The 9769-nt window shown below is 37.5% G+C and overlaps 1 protein-coding gene across 2 annotated transcripts in view; it reads left to right on the top strand.

Moving 5' to 3' along the window:
• The first annotated feature begins 500 nt into the window (after nucleotides 1-500).
• LOC109087571 (transcription factor HIVEP3-like) overlaps nucleotides 501-9769 on the top strand; it is a 68310-nt gene continuing 59041 nt past the window's right edge. The window contains exons 1-2 of one of the 2 annotated variants that reach the window (XM_042741364.1): nucleotides 501-803; nucleotides 7149-7207. The gene's annotated coding sequence lies outside the window, so the exon portion shown is untranslated. The remainder of the gene's footprint in view (nucleotides 804-7148; nucleotides 7208-9769) is intronic. The other variant, XM_042741362.1, reaches the window with a different exon arrangement.

The following is a 9769-nucleotide window of genomic DNA, read 5'->3' as shown; positions in this document are numbered from 1 at the left end:
ATGACTGGTTTTGTGGTCCAGGATCATGTGTGTGTGTGTGTGTGTGTTTATTACATTGATTGTATATATTATCTACACAAATCATATTTACTCATCCTCATATTGTTAGAAACCCATACGATAGAGATATCATTATACATTATTGCATTTTGTAAAAATATAATACTGCAGACAGAAAATAGCAAATCAAAGGGGTTAAGAGTGAGTAAATGAAGATAGAATTTTCATTTTGGGTAAACTGCCCCTTTAAAATAGTAATATATACCAAAATATATATGAGAAAGAAGACAAACACAGGAATATTGATTGCTAATAATATCAATAGACAACTTTTTCAGGGTCCCCTTGAAATGAAGAATACCGGGACAAGGAATTTTTGGAATGTTCCATGACGTCACCTCGCGGTGGCTGACAGCGAGGAGGGAGCTAAAAATTAAGGTACTTTCTTCGGCCAATGAGCGTCGCGGAAGTATACTACCTCATGATTATTAATCACCCCCAGAACTGCGAGAGCATGGGAGGGGGCGGGGCCCCCGGGGCGTCGCGTGTAGGGTGGTGCGGTGTGAATTGTTTGCGTTGAGCGACACTGTGGCTGTTGTTGTTGCGCTGATCAGCTGAATGCATGATTGCGCTTCCAGTTTGACAAGCAGGAGGGGAAGCCCTGTTGGCTCGCGAGCGTCCAAATAACGCCGAGAGAGGCGTCAGCAGCGATTCCGTTTGACAAGCGATGGGATGCGGACCGCGGACCACGGCACGCTGCCCTGGAGAGTAAATGGCCACAGCAACACCAACAGCTGTGTCAGGTATGGTCTAGCGTGTACATTTTTTGTGTTTTACATATACGTCTTAGTCGAGATTGAATTAGTAAAGATAATTAGTAAGTATTTTCGTTTGACGTCTCGATTAGGCAGGAATAACATTTTATGAAGTCTGCTAGTAAAACTTAGACGTGGCGTTTTACAGGAATTACTCTTTTAAGTGAAATTCGTAGAAACTGTTACACTTTTCGTATTTTAAATATGAAGATTGACTTCCTGTAAACAATGCGGCACAATATGAGTCAAATCAGCTGTGTGGATTTTTCAAACAAGTTGGGAAATGTAGCACAGGCACACATTTTCAGCCCATGGTTTCGTCCCGACGGTCAGCCAAGAATAACGTTTTGCTACATTAGAGTAACATGGCAAACCACACGCCGCAGGAATCTAACGCTCTTTCCTAATTCTTGGAAATGACAGAAGATAGACGGAGTCCCCTGTGTGTGGGGTATACAGGGAGCACTGGACGTTTGCTCATGGAGAAAAGATGCTTAAAGGAGTGTTTCACTTAAAAACTGCAATTGCTGTAACTATTCACCCTCATGTTGTTCCAAACTCGACTTACTTTCTTCCGTGGAACACAAAGCGAGGTGTGAGCCGAAGCAGGATGTTAGGGACTGACAGCCTCAGTCACCATCCACTTCCATTTAATCTTTTTTTTTTTTTCCAGTGAAAGTGAGGCTGTCATTCTTCCTAACATCTCATTAAATAAAGTCATACAGGATTGGAAGGTTATGAGGCTCAGTAAAATTTAGGAGAACTATTATTTTAAAACCTCATTTCCATTTATTCTGATAGATTTCTGTGAGGAACAGTTCAAAAATGGCATGCAATGAAAATTCACCCTTGTGTTTTCTAAATCTTTATAGATATTATTGTGAACTATCTGTGTATATGTTTAATTTTTTTTAGAAATGTTTTGACCTCGTAATGTTTAATGAAAATGTCATAATTGGCCTTTTTTGTTGACGTATGCAGGATTTATCCAGTCATTTGATCCGATAAAACCCTGCCCCTTCAAGCTCAGGTTCCTCTGCCTCTACTTTTGAGTGCTGCACCCGCATCTCAAAATCTTAAGCATAGAACCAAGTTTCTGCCCTACATTTTCTTTTTCGATAGGCTAATCCATTTTGTGTATGTCACAATAAGGAAGAAAAGATCTGATGCTACTTCTGTTTCATTGTGACTTTAAAATCAACATTGGTTTAAAAAGTAATGTTATAGTGTGGGAGATTTGCTGTGTCATAGTTATCTTATTATGATCATATATCTTATATTGTGATTTATATAATCATGGTTATCAGTTGTCAACCAGATGATTTATATCCTCACATATATTAATTCTGAACCATTCAAGTTCATTCAGTTAGTTTTGCCGGTGTTAATGTCATCATGCATTTGAACAGTACTGTATATGTTCCATATGCACGGTTCTTGATGTCCGCATTTGATTCCGGCTGGTTTTGTTTGGAGTCAACTCTCTAATGTGATGCAAACTGTTTCCATCATATCAAGTAACATGAAAAACTTGGCTTCGTTTGCCTCAGACACACTTGGCTAGAGCTAGTTTCTTTTAATGCAGTGTGTAGTGGTGAGGAGGGAGAGCTTTTAATGATATTATTTTTGAGTGTATCAGCACAAAGCGAAGAACTCTGCGATTGAGACGTGTTATTGCTTGAACTAGAGCTGAAGGGAGGAATGGTGTTGGCCTCTTTCCTTTTTTTGTTTACCATATTGTCACAATGGTTTGAATGTATCATAAGCAACACTTTTGTAAAGAGGGACAGTTTGTTTTTCTGATACCCAGGAAAAATGTTTGCTTTTAGCCTGCTAATTTGGAGTTACACTGCAGTCTGCATTAAAGAATCCATTTTTTTTAAGCTTTAATCTTTCTTAAATGGACTAGAGACTAAATTACTCATTGTCTCTGTATGGCACTATATGCAGTGCATTAAGTTAGACCGCTTTTCATTTTCATTATGAATACTTGTATGCAATTTGGAATACTTTTAAGTGATTTTTTGGCAACAGTGACTGAAAACAATGTGTTGCTAGCTGATGTGAGCAAACTTTCAGGTGTGATCATGGAAAATATTTATAACGCTTGGATGGATAGTTCACTCAGAAAAATGAAAGTTCTGTCATTTATTTACTCCCCTTCATGTCATTCCTAACTTGTATGCTGTTATTTTTCCTGTGGACTAGAAAATAATTTATGGAAATCTTGTTTATGGTCTTTTTCCATAAAAAACAATTGATCAATTGTATCAATTGATTTGTTGAAAACAACTCATTCAATATGGACTCCTTGCATTTGAGAATGCCTACTTCCATTCTATGCATGCTATAAAGTATATATACTATATAGTATGCAAAAAATAGTATATAATGTGCCAAACTGAATACACAGTATTTCTAAAATGATATAAGTAAATAAATACCCAAATAAATACTTCCACAATATAGCCTACTATTTTCCACATAGAAAATGAAGTTTAGAATGACATAAACATGAGTAATTAATGACAAAATATAGATTTTTTGGTGAACTGTCCTTTTAATAATTTTCATAGATGGCTCTATTATGTTGAAGTAAACTATATTTCTAAAGAAACAGAATTTTAATTGCGTATCTTCCTTCTAATGGTTTCATTAGAAAAGAGCATGGCAAGGTCAAAAAAACATTTGTAACTTTTGTAGTCAAACTCTCTTGAAATCCACTGAGGTTGTGGAGGTTAACGGCCGTGTGTCGCCAGTAAGTGTGAGAGAATCTTTAATGACCATTGCTTACCTCGTTAGGCAAGACACCGCAGCACCTGTGGTGCGCACTAACCATCAGACTAATGAGCTGTTGGCGGAATTTCGTCTTGAAGTTTTCCCTGGCTTTAACTGCTCCATTTCCATTTCTTTCACATGTAAAATGGAGGACATGAAAGATTTGTCTCAGTAAAACAATGGCATTGAAATTCACACTGTGAGGGAAAAATAATAATGTTCTCTGCTGATGTTAATGTCCTTTGTTTCATGCCAGCATGCCACACGGGCACCATCAGTGGCGGATGGCATGAAGTGTTGTAGATCTGAGGAAGAGCTCACTGGCCATTATCACAGTATGTGCCTAGTGCCTTGTCCTTATCAGCCCTCACGGCTTCTCTTTTCTCCTTTTCACCTCATCCTCAAATTTATTCACATACATAAACGCACTGGCTGGACATCAAGTTCACCGCTTGCTTCTCCTCTGGCCACACTCTTTTAGCAAGGTGTTATTTTTTTTTTTTTTTAACTTTCTCTACCTAAGACATGCTGCAGTAAAAATGCTTAGGCACATTTTAAATGTTGCTTGAATGCAGAGATACATTCCTCCAAAATAACAATTCTTAAAAATTAGCTGGCCAGAAAAAAAATCTGTTCTGATTTTGACACTGATTATTAAGTTTTTTAGCAGGTCCATCACTTATAAAGTTCTACAAATCATTGTAGATGATTTGTATATTATAGATGTAAACTTTCATGTTCTTTTATTAACTATTCTGAGTCTGACTCATTTTGTAATGCTTTAGTCCAGTGGTTTTGAAACATTTTGAGGCTTTAGCAATGTTATTTTAGTATTATTGATATACTGTTACAGTTTTGTTAATTTAGAATTAGATTCAATTTTGTTTAACTTTTTTTTTAGTTAAAGTTTTAGTAAATTTGTTGTGTTTTGTCATTTAGATTTTTTTATATTTATATACACTCAATTCATTTTTTTGTTCATTTTTAGTTTATTTAATTCTAGTTGTTTTGGAATGTAAAGTTAAACTAAATGGAAATGAGAAATGTTGCACTGGCAGCTAGCTAAAATATAGTCAGTTAACCATTTATTTAAGTTAACATGTATATAGTTTCAGGTAACAAAAATGTTTTCTCAAGATTTTAGTTTTAATGATAATATCCCTGTTTAACAGGGTTTCTTACTGTTAAAAACTATCGCTGTACATAATATTGCAGTTAATGAATTGTCCGTCGTGATTTCTGACCAGTTTTTACCAAGCAGAATGATTATCAAATTTGGTCAGTGTGAATGGAAAGAAATTGTGTGGAAATGTAGAGTACACTTAACTTTAACACATTTTACGTTATTTAAATGCAAATTTCTGTATTGCAGTAGACAGTAAAAGTTATAATATAATCTGTAATTTTAATATTGTATTACATTTTTCTATATTTATATTTTCATAGAAGTGCAATAATATTAAACAATTCTGTATTCCTAATGCTATTTGGATAAACTGAAAAAATATGGACTTTCCAAATGGACTCTGGATGGTTTATATACAAACTGCTGGGTGGTTTGCAAGAGTTTACATTTTGTTTAGAAATGTTCCAAATATCTGAAATGTAGGAAAGTATTCTTTAGGGACACCGTATCAGCAGCGCAGTAGGAAAACAGAATCATCATCCTGTCAGGTATGTTATTGCAGAAAGATAAGAACTTAGCCGTTATCTTAAACAAACCAAACTGATTAAATGTCCAGTCATCACACCACACTGTTCCCTACTGAGGGTCCTCCAGTGATGTAAGACAGCCTGCGAAGAGAGGAGAAATGAATGGGAATGTCTGGAAAGGGTAGCAGGTGCTATAATTCCACAGTGAATGAGCCTGATATCCCTCGTCGTCCATCAGTCAGGGACTCACTCGGTGTTTGCCATGCCACAGGGAAAAATGACACCTGAACGCTTACTCCCTGCTCTTTGATTTACTGCCTGATGAGTAGCAAAGCTCTGGGAGATCCACTGATCACTGGGCTTTCATTTTTATTTATTTTTTCTCCACCTTTCACATCCACCAGTGCTGAGCATTTTGCACTTGTTTTCAGGAGCAGGAAATGACAACCTTCTGTTTTTTGCTTTCAAAAGAATGCCTCTGGTATAGTAATGTAATGGCAAGAGGACAGGAGGTGATTGTCACCATCGTCTCTAGTCTGGCACCTCCCTCATGTTGGCATCCTGTTTATTAAAACATTCGTGCTGCTGGAGAAGCACATATAGAGTTGGGCCTGAGATCTGAGAACAAAGCTAAAACTATTTTACATTTTAATTCAATGATAAAATATATTATTGTTTTAAACAAAAACTAAATTTAATGTTTGATTAGCTTTTACTTTTATATTTTCAGTTACCTCTTTGCAGTTTTAGTTTGTTTTAGGAATTTGTTATGTGATTTGGTTTTTTATTATTTATTTTTTTGATTAATTTTAGAATTTTAACTTTTAATTAATTAAAACTATTTTTAATAGCTTTAGTTTTAGTTAAAAATGACAACACTGGCTTCCACTGAAGATAAGATGATAATATAAATAATAAAATGTGTAATGAATTTACCATACTGTATTTAACATCAAATTTATGTTGAATGAGAAAGTATTGCGAAATATTTTGTTAATATAATATAATATAATATAATATAATATAATAAACTTTGAATTTGTGTTGAATTTGAAAATACTTCTTTTGGATTTTGGACCCTAGTATTGGCATGTTGTGTTTTGCATGCATCACCAGTTGTCTTTTTCTGTTGCCTTTATGAATTTATTCCACTTTTGGTCAGTTTACCCCAATAGTTGCCATTTACGCACTATTACTGCACACTTTACAGTGAATAAGCATGTGTGCCCACAGCTGCAATGGGTTAATCATTAGTCCTTCCACAACAGTTCCACATACCAGTTTGGGTGCTGTCACATACTTGACTATCCACATTCCAACCACTCTCTCTACATCGTACTTTAACAAGTCAACGGCTTTAGCTTCACAATGCATAACATCAATGAGATTTTGTGTTGATCTTTGGGGTTTCAGAGTGTTTGAAAGTATATTTTCAGTTCATAGTTTTTGTATTGTGTTGGACGTTTTTCTCTTCTTGGTTAAGCCTTGATAGTAATATTTAAGGGATAGTTCACCCAGAAATTAAAATTGTCATTAATTACTTTCCCTCATGTTGTTCCAAACCCATAAGACCTTCAGAACACAAAAATGAAAATTAGCCCATAAATTACTCACCCTCAAGACATCCTAGGTGTATATGACTTTCTTCTTTCAGACGAATCTTCTCGGAGTTATATTAAAAATTGTCTTTGATCTTCCAGGCTGTTTAAAGGCACTCAGCGGTTGTTGCAGTACATCAGTCCAGAAGAAGTAAAATAAAAAGCGCACATCCATAATAAAAAGTGTCTCACACAGCTCCGGGGGGTGAACAAAGTCCTCCTGTAGCGAACTCGATGCGTTTTTGTAAGAAAAATATCCATATTCAAAATGTAATAATCACTTTAATGTCGCTTGCTCCAACAGTTGTACACGGAAGCAGCTCCGGACGGATGACGTATGGGGTCAGCGTTGTGCATGCGCTGGTGAGTCTCGTGAAAACCAGTGTTTGTTAACAGGAGCAAGGGAAAACCAGTCTCCTCTTGGCTTATATCGAAATCCTCTGATATTCTTCTTTACAAATCCTCATTTTGTACTTCTAATTAGAGACCGTTGTTTTGTTTTGATCTCTCCGCTGCGCTTTTGCGTTAGTCACTTCTAAGCAGCGCAAAGCCAACCTCATATGTCATCTGCCCGGAACTACTTTCGTTTACAACAGTGATCGCAAGCTAGGTTAAATTGATTATTACATTTTATATATGGTTATTCTTCTTCAAAAACGCATCGATTCGCTACAGGAGGACTTTGTTCACCCCCCAGAGCCGTGTGAGACACTTTTTTTTATTAAGGATGGGTGCTTTTTATTTCATTTCTTTTGGACTGATGCACTGCAACACCCGCTGAGTGCCATTAAACTGATCAAAGACAATTTTTAATAGTCTGAAAGTCATATACACCATTTATATATGATGACTCAAGGGTGAATAATTTGTGCTAATTTTCATTTTTCGGTGAACTAACCCTTTAAGATGTTTTTTATGAAATCCAAGAGCTTTCTGACCCTGCATAGACAGCAACGCAACTACCACATTCAAGACCCAGAAATGCTGTAAGGACATCGTTAAAATAATCCATGTGATATCAATGGTTCAACCATAATTTTATGAAACTGTCATTGTGGTACTCTCGTGAACATGCATCGAAGACTGACACAGAAGAGAAGAAATTGTTGAAAAAAGTCATTATTTTTGTTTTCTTTGTGTACAAAGGTATTCTTATACCGTCATAAAATTAAGGTTGAACCACTGATGTCTGTGACTATTTTAACAATGTCCTTACTACCTTTCTGGGCAAAAAAACATGGTAGTTGAGATTTCATCAAAAATATCTTAATTTGTGTTCCAAAGATAAACAAAGGTCTTTGGAAGCACATCTTAAAGAAGATGTGCTGCTCAGATCTCGAAACACTCTTCATTAACTGCAAGCCGTTCTATTCGCCGCGGGAGTTTCACTCGTTCATTCTGGTGAGTGTTTATATCCCTCAGCAAGCGCACGTAAGTCTGGCTTTACAGAAACTCGCTGACCAGATTACAGAGACAGAACAACAACACCCGGACTCTGTTTTAATCATTCTTGGGGACTTTAATAAAGCCAATCTCTCCCGTGAACTGCCAAAATACAGAGAGCATGTTACATGTCCCACCAGAGACAGTAATATATTGGATCACTGTTACACCACGATAAAGGATGCATATCACTCTGTTCCACGAGCAGCTTTGGGACTGTCTGATCACTGTCTGGTTCATCTTATACCAACCTACAGGCAGAAACTTAAATCTGCTAAACCTGTAGTAAAGACTGTAAAGAGATGGACCAACGAAACAGAGCAGGATTTACAAGCCTGTTTTGACCTCACTGATTGGAGTGTTTTTGAAGCTGCTACCACCAATCTGGACGAACTCACAGAGACCGTAACATCATATATTAGTTTTTGTGAGGATATATGCATTCCTACCAGGACTTATTTAACATTCAACAATGATAAGCCATGGTTTACAGCAAAACTCAGACATCTTCGTCAGTCCAAAGAGGATGCCTACAGAAATGGGGACAGAGTCTTGTACAATCAGGCCAGGAACACACTGAACAAAGAGATTAGAGCGGCTAAAAAGACCTACGCTAAAAAGTTGGAAGACCAGTTTACTTCCAACGACTCAACTTCAGTGTGGAGTGGACTGAGAGCCATCACTAATTACAAGACACCATTCTCCTGCACTGAGGCTAATCAACGACTTGTTAACGACCTGAATGAGTTTTATTGTAGATTTGAAACCCCCAACACCCATTCTGACCATCTCTCTACACAACTGTTAACACCTCCTGCAATCACCCTCTCCACACCTCCTGCTCTTCAAATCTGTGAAGATGATGTGCGCCAGGTCTTCAGGAAGAACAAAAGAAGAAAAGCACCAGGCCCAGATGGCGTTACACCAGCCTGTTTGAAAACCTGTGCTGACCAGCTGGCCCCCATCTTTTCACAGATCTTCAACAGATCTCTGGAGTTGTGTGAAGTGCCTTCCTGCTTCAAACGCTCCACCATCATCCCCATTCCAAAGAAACCCAAGATTACAGGACTTAACGACTACAGACCTGTGGCTCTAACATCTGTCGTCATGAAGTCGTTTAAAAAACTGGTTCTGGTTCATCTGAAGGACACCACTGGACCCTTACTGGACCCCCTGCAGTTTGCTTACCGAGCAAACAGGTCTGTGGATGATGCAATCAACATGGGATTGCACTTCATCCTGCAACATCTGGACAAAACAGGGACTTATGTGAGGATCCTGTTTGTGGACTTCAGTTCGGCTTTCAACACCATCATCCCAACAGTCCTCCAGACCAAACTGACCCAGCTCTCTGTTCCTAGTTCTATCTGTCAGTGGATCACCAGCTTTCTGACAGATAGGCAACAGCTAGTGAGACTGGGGAAATTCATGTCCAACAGCTGCTCGACCAACACTGGTGCCCCTCAGGGATGTGTTCTCTCC

The sequence above is a fragment of the Cyprinus carpio genome, chromosome B16, assembly GCF_018340385.1.
Source record: "Cyprinus carpio isolate SPL01 chromosome B16, ASM1834038v1, whole genome shotgun sequence".
Lineage (NCBI taxonomy): Eukaryota > Metazoa > Chordata > Actinopteri > Cypriniformes > Cyprinidae > Cyprinus > Cyprinus carpio.
Note: the sequence above shows the minus strand (reverse complement) of the source record. Positions and strands in the feature narration are given on the sequence as shown.